This window comes from Lissotriton helveticus, chromosome 4_1 (genome assembly GCF_964261635.1).
Source record: "Lissotriton helveticus chromosome 4_1, aLisHel1.1, whole genome shotgun sequence".
Taxonomy (NCBI): Eukaryota; Metazoa; Chordata; class Amphibia; order Caudata; family Salamandridae; genus Lissotriton; species Lissotriton helveticus.
Genome location: NC_136063.1, coordinates 1,139,449,637 through 1,139,466,511, shown reverse-complemented (window position 1 = coordinate 1,139,466,511; position 16,875 = coordinate 1,139,449,637). Strand labels below are relative to the sequence as shown.

Sequence of the window (16,875 nt, the reverse complement as noted above, 5' to 3'; positions counted from 1 at the left end):
TGCTAATAATTAACCCATTAGTCTAAATTACCTAGCAGTAAAGCACAAATAAAGCAGCATTTTATATCTACCTGTCTTCATTAATCCATAAAACCTTATGTGCACCTAGAATAGTAGAAATGACATCACATAGACAAGGGAAGCAAAATAAGCACATGCCATTATTTCAAAAACAGCTGCTATTAGTTATGACATGACAATAGACAAGATTAATTTATTATTTTCCACATACATAAGAATGCAACATAATGCACATTTATGAGCACACATGTTAGTTTCCCACATGTCTTTTGTGTATGCAACTTTAAACTAGGTTGAATTATTATACACACAGCACAAGTTGTTAGCATTATTAATTTATTTATGGAAGTGTGACTTCATGGGTTTAAACAAATTTTTGTTTTCTATCCCGCTCCATCAGTGTCAGCCGTGGTGACTTCCTAAGAAGATCACGCACTTCTCTTTGTCTCTTCTCTGATAATGGGTCTCTCCTGATCAGTCTATCTGCCTACCCATCCGCTTCCTTAGGCTCCCAAAATCATCTGCTCTGCCCTCCTCCCGGGTCGCTTTCCCTAATACCAAATCACATTTCCGATAGGAACGCCCCTTGGGACGCCCCTCAAGTGGTACATCTTTGCGCGGTAAACTCCATGATGGTACTCTTCAAGACCCTCGTTAAAGTTGACCTTGGTTCCCAGGCTTCTTCTTCAGTGCGCCGGTACCCCCTGAAATTCCTGAAGACTCCTACAGGCCTGCGCCAAGCGCCACTGAACAAAGCTCCATTCATTTCGACTGATTAGGACCCCTCGCACCTGCATACAGGCCATCCTACAGTAGGCCTCAAATTCCAGACTCCACCATATCTATAGGCCGTAAAGCAAATGCAAAGCTCTGTACTTGGCACCTCTCGACTTCTTCTCTAACGAGCATATGGCAGATCAAAGGGATGACATTATCAGTTCAGGCCTACTTGATTTACATGAAGCGGGTCCCTGCACTCTGAAAACATTTAACTTGATTTAAACGGTATTCTTAACTAACATACGTTTCTTAAAGCAACACATCTATAAAGCATATATTTCAATACTAAATTCGATAATACATTTTGGAAGAACCACGTTAACCCCACCTCACATTATTTTAGCAGCACGTTGAGATTTGCTGTGAATTGCCCTGAGGCCTACACAATGTAACTGGTTTATCAGGTTCCATTCAACCCTTCCTTTAACATGAGAACGTGAGGTTTTCATATTCATTACAACATTTCTACATTAGTCTCACACTGTTATGATTATTGTTACCCTACTTGAACACTCTATACATTTCACTACTGAATATAAGACGCTCTGGTGCAAGGTATATGTTAACTAACTACGTGATTGTAAATATGATGCACTTATACATTTTTCTCAAATTTGTGCTCTCTCACATCTGCCGCCCATGCAGGTATTTCAACAGATGTAACGAGGGGAAATAATTTCTTTATTTAGTTTTCCCTCGTGGTCGTCTGTCAAATCCCCCCTAACCTGGCCCCATCGCTCTTATCTCCACGGGCCGCGGCTAGGTGATAACACCACACAGCCTGTGCTTAATGTGAGCCGGGTGTTGCTGGTCAGACCTGGCAACACTCATTTAAGGGGACCAGGACTAATTTTTCCTCATCAGACATTGATAGAGAGCAAGAGAAGGAAAAAACTCAAAGGAGGAGAAAGATGTACAACCGTGACATAGGTAGAAAGCAGGAATCTCTAAAGAGTGAGATACTGAGGTACCTGGGAGTGGATTAAAGAGGCATGAAGTGGATTCAAGGCTACCCTGCCTTGGTATTCTGCCCACCAATATTTAATACCACCGGCTGCAGGCTTCTGAGCAAAGCTATGGGCACAGGCACTTTTTTAAATTAAGTACTGAACAAAGCACTTAATAGTGTTGGCCCCACAAGGAAACAGTGAGCTGAGGATGCATTGTGATCTTTGGTGTGTGTGGCAGTGTAAGTGTGCAGGCACCAATGAGGCTACGGAAAGCAGGGACGCAGCTATCATCGCTGCAGCAGGCACAGTGGCACCATGGCTGCCTATTACTATCCAATGTAATGTTACAGGAGCCCATCATCTTCCCTCGCATTCAAGACGGTGCCACTGATGGAATGGTACCCGGCAAGCAGGTTACTCAGAGCAAATGATTTGTCTTTGAGAGAGTCATCATACTGAAACTGTTGCAACCCAAAAACACATTCAGTGATGTGTAGTACAGTTACTGGAATGTTTAAACAGTTTGTTTAAACAGTTCCACCTGTATTAGAGGGCAGGTTAGCCCCAGACTATCACCAATTTCACCGGGGTGATAGGTGGCCTGCCACTTTGGAATTTCATTGTGCTGCAGCATTTGGTGTTTGTCTCCTGATACCCCGCTACAGTTAAGTTGTGTTTTATTTTGTAAGGCCTCTGGTATAAATCTTGCTACTGAATCCTGTAGTGGATACACAGGGAGATCAGTGACATTTCTATCAATGTAGGTGTTCACAGGAAGATGGCAGGTTCTTGTAGAGCTGTCCTATATCTCACTGAAAAGGAGGATCAGGAAGGCCAGATCCATGTCGGATTTCCAGAAATGCCATTGACTATGTAAATAATTTTCATATAAGCTCATTATGCACATTTGTTTTATATAGCGATTCTTAACTTCCAGCCCTAACTTTCACCCAGGCTCTGATTGTACTTATGCGTCTCCTGTGCTTCAATGCATTTTTTTCGTTTTATTTTCAGAAACAATCTGTCAACTGTAATCAAAGTACTGGAATTCCAGTTTTTCCCGGTCTGAGTTCTAGGTGCCAATACCTACAGAGGATTCGCATTTAGAAAATACAGGTAGGTTAGTTTTACTTCTAAACCAATGTCCTTTTGTCAAAATTGTATTTCTTTTTCTCACAACTCGATTCGATTTTGCCCAAAACAATGTATTAGCATCTATTGATTCTTTGATCATGCATCTTTTTTTTTTTTCTTTTACAAATGACTTGTAACAAATGGTTTATGGAACTCTTTGTCATACGCTGGCAAATCTCAACCCCTTTTGGTAAGAAATCACCCACGTCTATTCCTGTGTGAACTGGATACAGTTCTCAGATCCTCTTCACCTCTTTGATCGCTCTGTCTTCAACATAACATATTGCTTTGCTGTGACTAAAGCTGTCCCTCACCTATACTGCACTGCCCCACTGCCACTAGAAAGCACCAACACTGCTGAGCATCATTCTTATGACCTGCAAACATTTTTACATGACAAAATAACACTGATTCGTTGTGCAAACTCCCTAACGATGTTTAGGCTGTAAGTCCAGAACCAACATGGATAGCAGCCTTTGACCAGTACATCTTTACGCGTAGCAATAGCAGCTTCCAAGTTACCAAGAGACCGTAAAGTGTCACGAAGGTAGAGGTTGGTGGACTCTTTTTATTTATTAATAACACTTGGTTGTGGAGTAGACTTCCTGCAGCTGGCCTTCCTGGTCCAGATTGCTCCCTTTTGGTAGGATGGACAAGCCAGGATATCAAGTACGTGCATGGTGAGAGAGGATAAGGGATGCTTTGATGATCAAGTAGTCAGGACAAGAAAACTTTTGAATAATATGTGGACATCACCATAGATTGAGACATAAATACACTTTTGAAAAGGGATGGGAAGGTGTAGGCTGAGCTGGGAAATGACCCCCTCTTAAAGACATTTCCTGTGGCAAGGAGGTTGATGTCACAGTCATGTCCTCACTTCTTATTGCTACTGACCCCTTCAATTTTGCTTCTAGTTCATTAGTGGTCATCAGAGACCAGAAGTGATGTTATTTCTGTACAACAAGCAGCTACACGTGGTTGCAAGGGACTTAATAACATAACATGTGTATTTGTAAAGTGCACGTTCACCACTACGGGTATCTTGGCGCTGAATAACAGATGTTTGTTGTTACTCAACTCAATGATACTCATTTTATTGACCTCGGATGGATGAAAGGCTGAGTGAACCCGCCGGGATTTTAACCTGTGACCATGAGGTCGAACACAGGCTCCTGCAGTAGACGCATGAGTCCACTGAGCCACCAGACCCAGCTATAAACCTTAGGTACTGGAGACCTTCGCTTCCCTTCTTTTGATATCTCCAGCCACTCCAACTTCGCCCACAAATCTTCTTCCCCAACAGCCCCAGCCCTTCTTGCCTTTTGGTTGGTGAGGATAAGGCCTGGCTAATGAGTCTTGGAGGGTCAGGGAAGGTCTCTTGGGCTCTATGTAGTATGGGTTTCAAGAGTTTGGGGTCATTGCCTTATTTGATCATTCCGAGAGCTGAGAGGCAGAATAGTATTGCTCTATTACTAAATGGTATCATTGGGAACTTCTCATTTCATTCCGTTGTAAATGTTAACAGGTCCCCATTCAGTTGCTGTTAGCTGTATTCAGGCGTTTAACAAGTACCAATACGTTGCAATATTTCCCCAGATCAACTTGATATGTATTCAGAAGACAACATAGTTAAATAATACCACCACAGAATGGGCTTCATGATGCCGCATATTTTTGAATTTTCTGTCATATAATTTAGTCAACCCTCCTACTCAATTTAGCTGTCCATTGGTATATAATTACAGTGACCATTGTATAGTGTTTTGTATTATGAGAAATAATTAATAAATATAGAAGTATTAATAACAATGTGTTTTTGTGACTATAACATTCAAGCGAAGCCTGAGTGAATAAGAGGAAAACAAGATACTCAGGATGGGCATTAATAAGGACTAATTTACTAGTAATGTAAATGTAAATGTAAAGTAAATGTAAATGTAAATTGATACTTGTATAGCGCACTACTCACCCGCAAGGGTCTCAAGGCGCTTGTACGAATACCGCTGTGGAACCCATCCTGGCTTTCCCTGTGAGGTGTCCACTCCTGGGCACCCCCAAGGTGGAGGCCAGGCATCCTTAGCGTTGTGGGGGCCGTTGTGGAGATTAAGCAAGCTATTGCCCAGAGTTGCAGAGTGGGACTCCATGATTGGAATAGGCACTGAGGTGAGAATTATCAGGTCCGTGGAATTTTGAGCCCAAGACCCGCCAAGGCGGGGAATTGAACCCTGGTCCCGGGCTAGACCTCTGCATCAGGGTCTGCCGCTCTAACCATTGAGCCACACTTCTCCACTAGGATGATAATTACAATGTAAATGTAGGAAAGTTAATTTGTTCGAAATATTTGTTTTTTGTGCTGATATAGATTGGTGGAAAGGGGGTTCGGAAGAGGTTGCCCAGTCCGTCTAATGATTTACAATAAGCAGGATGTTTTATGGGATTTCACATGAAAAAGACTCGGGTTGTTGCCTTGAAGGGCAAATGTGGTTGACTAAGATTTCATCTTTCAGAGGAGCACTCTCCTTTCCCTGCTATTTGTGACTACTGTTTTCCCAAAAGGAAGGGTATACTAAGGCATCTTCCCCTGCCCTCTTGTCAACAACCATCATAAGTTCCCTCTAAGATCTTGAAATAGCTGAACAAATTAGAAAATAAGTAAAGATCACTTGTCCGCTGTTTGCATTTTAGACTGAGAAGCCATGTTTAGGAGCTTTGTTGAAGCGATATAGCATTTGACCACATGAACAGTGGCCTTGCTTTTGTTGTCGCCGTATTTGATATACTACCACAATATTCATTTACTATCCTAGCTACACATATTTATCTTCATAATTTTTTCAGTCGTCACTATTTAGGTCACAATATTTTTGTACCTCATTAATATTGTTAGTACTCTGACCAACATCCCTTCACTTTGTGTACCAGTGAAGTATGCTACAGGAACATCCTGCACATCAAATTATATTGTGGTCACAATGAAAGACCTTGTCTTCTTATAAGGACTTTGACCCTAAGGTAGTGCTTTTATATTGTTGCATCTCAATCAATCAATCACGTGTTTGTTTAGCGCTACTACTCACCCGTGAGAGTCTCAAGGCGCTGGGGGAGAAGGGTTTTGCAGGTTCTAGTCCATTAAGGAGGGGATCTGTCGAAGAGCCAGATTTTGAGGTTTCTTGTGAAGATGGGGAGAGATGTCTGTCTGAGGTGGAGAGGGAGGGCATTCCAGGCTCTGGCCGCGAGGAAGGTGAAGGAGCAGCCGTCTGATCTGGTTTTTCTGGTGTGAGGGACCACAGCGTAGGAGAGCTGGGCTGATCGTAGGGTCCTTTGTAGTGAGTGGAATTGGAGTCGGCTGTTCAGGTATGCTGGGCCGGTGTCGTGGAGGGCCTTGTGGGCGTGGAGGAGCATCTTTAAGGTGACTCTAGCTTCGATTGGGAGCCAGTGGAGTGTGCACAGATGCTGGAAGATGTGGCAGTGTCTTGGCAGGTTGAGAAATAATCTTGCGGCGGCGTTCTGGATGTTCTGCAGCTTGCGTGTGAGGTTTTTGTTTATTCCGGCGTAGAGTGCGTTGCCATAGTAGAGTCTGCTGGTGACCAGGGTGTGAGTGACGGTCTTTCTGTGTTCGAGGGGGATCCATTTGAAGGTCTTGCGTAGGAGGCGAAGGGTGTGGAAGCAGGACGTCGAGACGGCGTTGATCTGGTGGTCCATTTTGAGTTCGGAGTCCAGGATGATTCACAGGTTCCGTACGTGGTCCGTGGGGGTGGGCGGACTTCTGAGGGTGGGGGCCATCAGGTGTCATTCCAGGCTTCAGGGTGTGGGCCCATGATGAGTACTTCTGTTTTGTTGGTGTTTAGTTGAAGGCAGCTGTTTTTGATCTATTTGGCGACGGCTTCCATGCTTTCTCGAAAATTGTTTCGGGTTGTGTTGGGTTTGTTGGATAGGGAGAGGATGACTTGGGTGTCGTCTGCATATGACACAATGTTGAGTCCGTAGGTTCTGACGACGTGGGCGATCAGAGCCATGTAGACGTTGATCATTATGTAAAACCGTGAAGAAAATTCACGTGACCTTGAGGCCATTGTTTCTAGATTCACATCCAGCCTTGTTCAGAGGCATACGATGTTTCACAGACTAATAATATTGTCTTCCATAAGAAATTTTGCTAAGATCCAGCATGCCAATTAGTCAGTCACCAATAAAATCAAATAATAAATCTAACAAGCTCTTGATTGATGTGAATCGATTGTGACCCTCGTATCCCCAAAAATTAGAACGATTAAGGTTACCTCAATTTCAATCTAGAGTAGTATAATTACAACTTAATTTACACTTGTGTGTAAATGTTGGGTGCAAAAACAACACATTACAAATAAGACTTGAGCCTGGAATCAGGTTTTATTTGAGCACAATTTACATATTGAATGCACAAATATGGCTTAACATGAGAAAACAAATTTTGAGACCATTGGTACTCCTTGTACACCCTTTTGCGCAGGCAGTTACCACGAGGTAACACCTGGTGGTAAATGTGTAGGAAGAAGGCTAGCAAGCTTAATTTGCTGTCAAAAGCGAATGGCTGCTTGAGTTAATATGGGCACAAATTGAATTTGCTGCAGAAGGCAGTGCCCCATAACAAATTGATAAGTTAATGTGATGTGAGTCAGACACACCCATTAAGCCTGTGTTTAAGTTGAATAATGTAATGTATTCTGTAACATTATTGCATTACCTGTTTTATTATGAATCCTTTATCAAATATATTCATAAGCTTTTTTATACACTAATATAATTCATTACAATCCCTTTAAATTTATGTCATCCAAAAACAATTCAAAATATATATGTAGAATACAAAATTAGACACTTCAGACACACCAAGAATACAATTTTTTTTTTTTGTAAAAACAATTTTTATTGGCATTTCAGGTCAAAACATCTCAAATGAGTAATGTATGCAGTAATATCCAGTATTACAGGATAACAGTACCTTTCTGACCAGACGCCTTTTATGATAGCAATCCCCTAAACCGTTCCCTCCCTGGATCCCTCCCCCCTAGTCAGTGCGCCGGCGTCTTCTCTCTCATCAGCTAAGAATCAACAGCCAGTCCCCTCCTCGAACCAGTCGAGAGGAAAAGGTAAGTAGTGCATACCAATGGGGGACCTGAACTCCCGGGATCTCCGTCGTTACCTGTTACAGTGGTGCACTGCACCGGGAATGGGGAACCTCTCAGCTGAGCCACCCTATGGTGCAGCTATTTCGCCATCCTCACTTTGGTCACTCTCAGGCAATTGGAGCGCAGTCACTAGGGCCTCCCACGCTCTGGCCGCCTCTAACGCCCTGTCACTATCTAGTCGCCTGGCCTGTTGCAGCCGCAATGCGCTCTCTGCTTTCGCCCACCGCTCCAGAGTGGACCTCCATCGCGAGTAACTGGGGCCCCGGCTAGATTTCCAATGCATGGTGATCTCCCGTTTGACCAGTATCAGGCCCAAGTCATAACATTTGCTGGTAATGCGATTGCGGGGGGTGTGAGGGAACCACAACAGTAAGCAAACGCCTATATCCGCTTCAATTCGCCGATCCGTGACAGCATTCAGGCAGGCCACCACCGCCTCCCAGTAATCAGTTAGCCTCTCACAGGACCAGAACATGTGGGCAAAATCCGCGTCCTCCACTCCACATCTAAGGCAGAGGGAAGACGCCCCCTCAAAATATTGCGAAATCTTAGCCGGCGTCAGGTAAGCCCGGTGAAGGGAGAAAAGCTGGACCAGCTGGAACCTGGCATTCCTAGTGCCTTTCCATGCCCGCCGCAAAAGCTGCGGCCACGTCGAGTCAGGGATCGGTCGCCCGATATCCCCTTCCCATTTGGCTCTCAGCCCATCCAGGGCCTGCAATGTTTCAGTCGACAGCCTCCGATAGAGGCAGGTGATGGCCTTGTAAGTGCCAGCCGCCATGACCACATATTGACAGCACTCAGACGTCGGTGGCTCGGAAAGCCCCGTCTTCCAATGGCTCCGAATACCGGCCACCAGCGAGGGAGGCCGTAAGCGTCGTGCAGCTCCTGAAACGAGAGCAGCGATCCCTCCTTGTACAAATCACCGAGCATTTGCAGGCCAAGTCCCTCCCAGGTCGCCAGCGCAGACCAATCCCCCCATGCGGAAAGGCGGTGCACATCCCTAGAGGGATCTCAGGGGCATATGGGCGAGTGACGCCGGATCACCTATGGCATCGCAGCCAGCAGTTTCGAATCGTCCGCTCCTCCCCTGTAAGCTGGGAAAGGTCCAATTTCTGGCCCAGTATTATAAATGAGATGACATATCTCGGAAGGATTCCGTTTGCTGCCCCCTCCGGACCTCGAAATTCTAAAGCCACTGCTTGGGTAAGCCACTGCAGCTGCGCCGCTAAATAGTACCATTCAAAATCTGGGGCTGCAAGTCCCCCATCCGATCTGGGGCGCATCAACGTGGCCAGTGCCACGCGCCTCCTACCCGTTCCCCAAATGAACCCGGTAATTAAGGAGCGAAGTCTGGTAAAAACCGATGTCGGAATCCAGACCGGCAGCGTGCGAAACAGATATAAGAGACGGGGTAGTGCCACCATCTTTAGTAACGCCACTCGCCCCGCGACCGACAACGGCAGCGTCCGCCAGAATCCCATGCAGCCACGCAGGCCCCGGATCGCTCTTTCAATGTTACCCTCCAGGAGGTCCAACGGTGATCGGTATATGTGCGTGCCTAGATAAGGGAGGCAATGATATTCCCATCGCAGCTCACCCTCCGGCTGGGAGTCGTCCGCTCTCGACACCAACGGGAAAAGGCAGGACTTCCCCCAGTTGACCCTCAGTCCTGAGAATCGGCCAAAATCCGAAAGCAGGCGCCTAGCCCCGCGCAGGGCAACGTCCGTGTCAGCCAAAAACAGTAGGCAATCGTCGGCATAGAGGGATATGTAGTGGGTGTCGCCTCTCAGCTGAAGGCCCTCATACGCTTGGCCCATACGGGCGTGAGCAGCTAGAGGCTCTATGGCTAGCGCAAATAGTAGGGGGGACAGAGAACATCCCTGCCCGGTCCCCCGCCCCACTCTGTACTGGGTAGAGATGGTAGCCCCGGTCTTGACTCGGGCTGTGGCCGCAGCATAAAGCAAGGCGGTCCATTTCACAAATCGCTCGCCCAATCTGAAGGTCTCCAGCACTCGAAGCAGGTACGGCCACTCAACACTGTCGAACGCTTTCTCAATGTCGGTCGACAGGACAGCGGCACCCGGTAAACCAGCAGCGTTGCCCCCCATAACCCGAAGCAGACGACGCACACAGGTGGCGGTGGTGCGTTGGGGAATAAAGCCTGCTTGGTCTGAATGCACCAAAGCGCGCATGTGGGCCAGAAGCCGCGTCGCAAGAACCTTGCTCAGGATCCGATAGTCCGTCGTAAGCATGGACAGTGGCCGGTAGGCCGAGCGCGAGTTAGCAGCGCCGCCCCGCTTCAATAAGGGGATTACCAAGGCCTCTCGAGTAGTTGCCGGCAGGGCCCCGGTATCCCAGGCCTCCCGGTAAACCGTCTGCAATCGCGGTATCAATATATCCGCGTAGGCCGCATAAAATTCGATCGGTAGGCCATCTGTTACAGGGGTCTTGCGGCGAGCCATTTGTTTAATGGCCACTCGAATCTCTCCCTCAGAGATGTCCCCGCCCAAGCGGTCCACGTGTTCAGGGTCAAGCCGGGGAAGCCGCGCCGCCAGGAGAAACCCATCTAGCTCCTCTGGCACACGTGGCATCTCGCTCCTATACAGGCGCGCGTAGTATGTCAAAAATTGGTCATTGATCTCCGACTGAGTGTAAACCTCGTTCCCTTCCGGAGTGGTCAGAGCCACAATCGGGGTGCCGCGGGTCCCCGGAGCAGCCAGCCAGGCCAGGAGTGAGCCCACCTTGTCGCGTTCGGCATGAGCCCGAACTAGGAACTCTTTATAGTCGAAGCAGCGCAGCTTCTCCGTCGCCACTTCCTCCCGCGTGGCCGAAACCGCCTCGCGAGCTTCAGGGGTCACGTGGTGACGTCACTCCTCCTCGCGCAGGCGATCCTCGCTCCGTGTAACTTCCTGCAGGAGGGTCTTGCGGACTCCCGCGGTAGCCGAAATACAGACTCCCCGAACCAGTGCCTTAAAGGCGTCCCACTCCAATGCTCTACTAGAAGCTGTGTCCGCGTTAGCATCAAAGTAGCCTTCCACCCCATTGCCTACCTCAGCCTTAAACGCCGCATCCTCCAATGCCAACGGGTTTAACCGTCACGTCGGTATAGCCTGGCGGCGCCGCATCCATTGGACCACCACTAGGCAAGGGTTATGGTCAGAAATTGTTTTAGCCAAGTATTCACTGTGACGGACCATGCTTTATACATCCGGCGAGCACAGAATGCTGTCAAGGCGAACATGAAGCGCGTGTGGGGGGGAATAGAATGAAAAATCCTTCTCTGTTGTGTGTTGGGTTCGCCATGCATCAACCAGGCCCCAGCCACTCTGCCACTCTCCCCTACTCTTCGCCAGCCTGTGCGCTGCCGCCTGCGCCAGAGGAGGGTGAGACCTATCCAATTCCACATCTAGTACAGAATTAAAGTCCCCCCCCATTAAGACCGTGTTGGCTAGTACTGTCGCCAGTTTCCCCGACAGACGTGCAAAAAAGGCAGGTTGGTCCATATTTGGGGCGTAGATGCTGCAAAGTGTCACGTCCCTCCCATCCAGGCGGCCCTGTACAGCTACAAACCTCCCCTCGGGATCGAGCATTGTCTGCAATGGTTGGAAGGGGACCCCCGCCCGCACCCAGATCAAAACCCCCCTCGCAAAAGCTGAGTAGACCGTGTAGAACAGTTGTCCCCGCCACCTGCGCTGTAAAGCCCGCCCCTCCGTATGGTCAATATGCGTTTCCTGCAGGAAGGCTATTTGAATCCCCCTACGAACAAGATAGGCATGCACCTTGTGACGTTTCAGCATAGAGTTCAGTCCCCGCACATTCCAGGTCACACACTTTAGTTCAGGTAGGGTCCCCATGCATATCAACAAGTACAGTCCTGACAAAAGATAAAAGTCTAGGCACACTGACAACACCCCAAAACCAGTTCTTGAAAACCACCCAACAATCCCGCGTCCCACCCATCCCCAGAATAGGCCCCAAACAGCAGAAACCCATCCAAAAGTTAATAGCCCAAGTAAAACAGTCTCTGGTAACTACCAGAGTCCCACAATAGGTGTGAGATAGGGGGGGCGGCCTGTCGCTACGTCCAACAGACCGCGATCTACCTGTGCCACCTGGCCGGCCCTCCCCAATGTGCCCCAGTTGCCACACATCCCCACCCCTGCAAAGGCAGTAACCACTAATGGTGGAAGGCAGTCCCTCCGCCACAACATATCTCTCCGCTCACCCGAGCCACATGTCTCCGCCCCAAGCCCAAACAGGGGTCTGGCTACAAGTACAATACCAGCACGGCGGGTCCTGAGGATCATTCGTCCAATAAGCCATCAGCAGTCCCTGGTGTGACATGAGGTGGCCCGGAACCACCAGCACCTGACTCCTCAGACACCGCTTCCTCAGAGCCCTCCCGGGAGCCCGTCTCCACTGCGGATGTCAAAGCCACCGCCTTGGAAATAGTAGAGACCGCCCGAAGGGCCTCCTTGCGTTCCAACTCGGTTTGCGAGACAGAAGGTGTCCCAGCCTTTGGTGGTCGCCTCCTGGGTCTCCTGGCCCGCGTGGGCCTCCGCGCCAACCTCCGCTGCTCCCCAGATGCGGGATGATCATCTGCACCAGCCTTGTACAGCTCCAGCCAGTCCCAAACTTCGTCCAGGGAATTGTAGAAGGAGGATTTGCCATCCATCATGATCCGCAGGCGGGCTGGAAATAAAAGAGAGTAACGGACCCCCTCCTCTCGTAGAGCTTTCTTGACTGCCAGAAAGGTGGAGCGCTGCCTCTGTACCTCAAAAGAGTAATCCGGGTAGATGGAGACCTGAACATTGTCCACCCGGTAGGGCCCCAGTGCCCTCGCCCTCTGTAGAATAATGTCACGGTCCCTGTAGTGCAGCAAGCGCGCCACCACTGGTCGTGGAGGCCGGCCGGAGGCCGAGCCGGTACCCGGTGAGCGCGCTCCAAAGTGTAGAACGGGGTCAGACCCTCCGGAGCCAACACGTCGTGCAGCCAGGTCTCCAGGTAGCCCAGCATGTCCACCCCTTTAATTTTCTCGGGCAGGCCAACCACGCGTATATTGTTGCGGCGGTTGCGCCCCTCCGCGTCCTCCGCCCTCTGTTTCAGTAGGTGCACCCTTCGCTGTAGCTCCCCCAGTGCAGCCTCAGTCGCCTTGGTCGTGGGCTCCAGTGCGTCCACTCGAATCTCAGTTTGCTTGACTCGGTCCGCCAGTTTGCTGTGGTCAGCCCGCAGGAGCCCCAGGCTCGTGGACACCTGGCCAATGTCCTGTCGCAATGCTTCCCTGGTGTCGGCGATGGCCTGCAAAATCTGCTCCAATTGATCCTGTGGCAGGCCCGGTTTCGAGCTTTTGTCCACTGTAGAACCCTGGCTGCATGCCGTTCCCTCCTCAGCATCCGTCGAGGGCTTTAGGCGTCTCCCCATGGTGGCAGCCGGCCGTAGGCGTAGGGCATCCCCTCAAAATTGTTTCGTCGAGGGTGTAAAACGCGTCGGTGGGCCTCCAGCCCCGGGGTCACCTCTCGTGGCCCGCTCGCTATAGCGCAGGGGGGTCCTGGGCCCAACACCCCACAGCAGGGAGTCAGCTAGCTGGTAATACTTGTACCCTCCTGATGTAGTGGGTCCCGGTCTCAGCCAGAGGGGGTCAGCGCTACTGCGCGCCAGACCAGCACCATTCCCGGGGGGTCGGACCCCACCACCCAGCCAGAGGTCTCGTCAGGGTAGTATCCTCACGTCGACAGCGGTCAGCGGAATCCCCCAGGCCCCAAGCACCTCAGGGGCCCCCCCGCGCTGCTTCCACGGGGCTCCCACTGCCAGAGGGCCGCGCTGGTCTCACCGGGGGAGCGGCCGGGTCAGCAAGTCACCTCCCGCCGGTCGTCGTCTCCCGGAGATGATCTGGGTTCCTCCAGGCTCGAGGCCAAGAAGCCCCCGCTGTCGCCTTTGCCGGCCCGACCACTCTTTAAATGGGCTCCGCTAGCTGGCTATGCCTCAGCGCTCCCGCGGGGCTGCCCGTCCTCCGCCGCCAGGGCTCCGGTCGCGATGTTGCCGACCCAACCCTCGTGGTAGCCGGCGGCCGGGCAGCTCTCACCGCAGGTCGGCCACCCACTCAATTGAGGCCGGGGATGCAGCCGAACACCCAGGCCGCGCAAAATGGCCGGCGCCGCTCCGGAGAGCTCGGGCCCAGCGCGTCTCTGTATCGCCGCTGTGACAACTCCGCTGCTCCAAGGTGAGCCTAATAGTCCGTGGGCAGGGATGTGGTCAAGCCCCAGCCAGCGGGGCCAGCGAGGGGATGTATTGCAGGATAAACGGGAAGGCCGTGACGGAGCCCAGAGCTCACGCGTCCATTCCCAGCAGCGGCCAAGCCACGCCCCCACACCAAGAATACTATACTAGATGTACAACATGATCCATAAGATGTTAACAGCAGCTAAACATTTTAGTGCTGTTGCCTGCTGCTGTGATAATTAAATTAACACTGCTATGGAGTTCAAGGGGAAGGGTGGGACTGGTATGTTTGGGGTTACAATTGGTCTGTATGCTGAGACAGCTACTGGATTTGATATTGTAATATGCTGCTACAGCTGATATCTACATATGTAAGTAGACTATTTTGGACAGGTTTACAACTGCTAATATGGAGAGAATTTATGCACAGCAAAGAATTAGAAGAATTGTGTAACTGCGTCACCAGATGTGCTCTATTACTTGAATGTAAAGAAGTATGTGAACTGTAAAAACAACACTGTAACATTGAATGAGGATATATTTTAATGAATATGATCAAAGTTTAATAAAATATGTTAAAAAAAAATACAAAAATGAGCATATCATGTATACTTTATGAATGCACCTGAACACTCTCGACATCGACTGTGCTGGGACAAGATAAATGTTATAATCAGAAGCAACATTTTGATCCAGGAGCCTTTGCTCGTGGTTCAAAAATTGATCTCACCCCAACACATAATTTTTTACACTGTTGATCTTAAGCCAGTTAACCTCCATAAAATCATTGACGCACATTTTGTTGGTGGCTTAGCCACTGGCCCCTCCTTTTTTCTGGGCAAAGAAATAAAACATTATCTAATCACAAAATGGTATGTTGAGAGTTAGAGGCGTATTTACTAATCTCTCACACAGCGTAGGGCAGCAATCAAAGTTGGTGTGCTACATTACGTGAAAGGAAGAGAGCAGAAATGCTCCCTATTTACAACAATATGGAGCATTTCTGCTCTCTCTTCATGCTCACACACTCTGAGTGGTCTTGCACCAATGCAGTTACACTTGCATTTAAGTGCATAGGTGCCTGTGTCCGAGTTAGGGTTGTGTTTGTGCAGGAAGGGACACCTCCCTGCACATAAACAAGCCTTCGAGTCATTTTCCTGTTCCTACAAGTGCTGTAAAATGCAGCACATGTGAAAAGAGAAAATAACCAGGAGAATTGAAGGTATTTCACCTCCTTATGTCCCACAGAGGAGAGTGTAGCATTTGGTTGCATTCCCAGGTTTTCTAGCTTTAGTAAATCTAGGAATGCACTAAAATCCATGATTGCATGCATGGGAGCCCAAGCTCCACCCATGGAACACCTCACATGGACATCATTTGGGGATAGTCAGGGGTCTCAGCTGCGACCTCCTGGTTGCTACCTGCTAATCTTATCACTTCCTTTGTGGCCCCCTGGCCTCAGAGGGGGGAAAATGTTTGCCTCCTCTGAAGCCAGGGGTTGCAAAGGAAGTACCAGGAGTAGTAGGGAGCAACCCAGATGTCGCAGCTGCTACCCCTGACTACCCCCAAATGGCGTCCATGTCACCTCCCAGCTTGAAATGTAACATAATGCAGTGCAAACAGCTGCGTTGTAGTACATTTTTTTTTACAAAACCATGCAATGTGGTGCAAATCCCCTCTTGTGCGGCTTTGTAAATATTACTGAAGCCTTTGCATTGTCCTTGTGTCACCTTGCGCGATGCAAGGACAACACAAAGGCTTCATAAATCTAGGCCTTATTGCCTCCAAAAGGTTGAGTTGAAGCTGGTCCACACAAACTGTTCTTGCCAAATTAAAAGAAGAATAGACATAGGACAGAAAGGTTACTGTGGCTGTCGGATATCTAAAGCATATGATTGTGCTTGCTTAGTTTGGTAGAGACAAAATAGATATTTCACCAAGTTTAGCATACAGTCAGACAGTCAGAGCCTACATCACTGATGTGTCTTTACAAGAAATGTTCACAATTGTTTTAACAGTTTTTGAGATATTTAGGATACATTTCACCCTTTTAAAATGTTTATGATAAATTGCACCCTTTTTTAATACCTTTAGGTTTGCTATGTTATTAAACCCATGTTATTAAACCCACAAAAGAGTAGCAATAATTCATAAAACAAAACTATTTAATTAGAAAACTGTAAACTTCTGTAATAAGTTAAGTATGTAAAGCATCATTCTGAATGTCCCAGTATTACCCATCATCACTCAGTCCCCCTTTGAGCTACGGATACCGAAGAGACCTGCAACTCTGGGCTGGGGCTGGTCAGAGTTACATCATAATAAGGAATTCATTCAGGCATCTGCAATTCTGGGTCTGACTCTATAAGTAATTCCACATTTTCCACCAAACTTTCTCCCTGAGATGTCTGCTTCCCATAGCAGCCAGAATCTCGAGATGCAATAAAAAATAGTTCTGCGGTGTTCCGCCAGATCTTGTAATTTCGATCGGCCTGGTAGCTCGAGGTACCAGTCCCCAGTGGAATCACAGGGTAGCCTGTCTGCTGAGGTGCTGCTCAGCTTCAAAACTTCAAAGGTCCAGATCTGTACCAGTCGAGAAG

The 16,875-nt window shown here is 48.7% G+C and overlaps 1 protein-coding gene across 4 annotated transcripts in view; it reads left to right on the top strand.

Moving 5' to 3' along the window:
• LOC144829031 (poly(rC)-binding protein 3-like) overlaps positions 1–16,875 on the top strand; it is a 335,139-nt gene that overhangs the window by 184,610 nt on the left and 133,654 nt on the right. For all 4 annotated transcript variants that reach the window (XM_078687748.1, XM_078687747.1, XM_078687746.1 and 1 more), the window contains exon 4: positions 2,766–2,867. The gene's annotated coding sequence lies outside the window, so the exon portion shown is untranslated. The remainder of the gene's footprint in view (positions 1–2,765; positions 2,868–16,875) is intronic.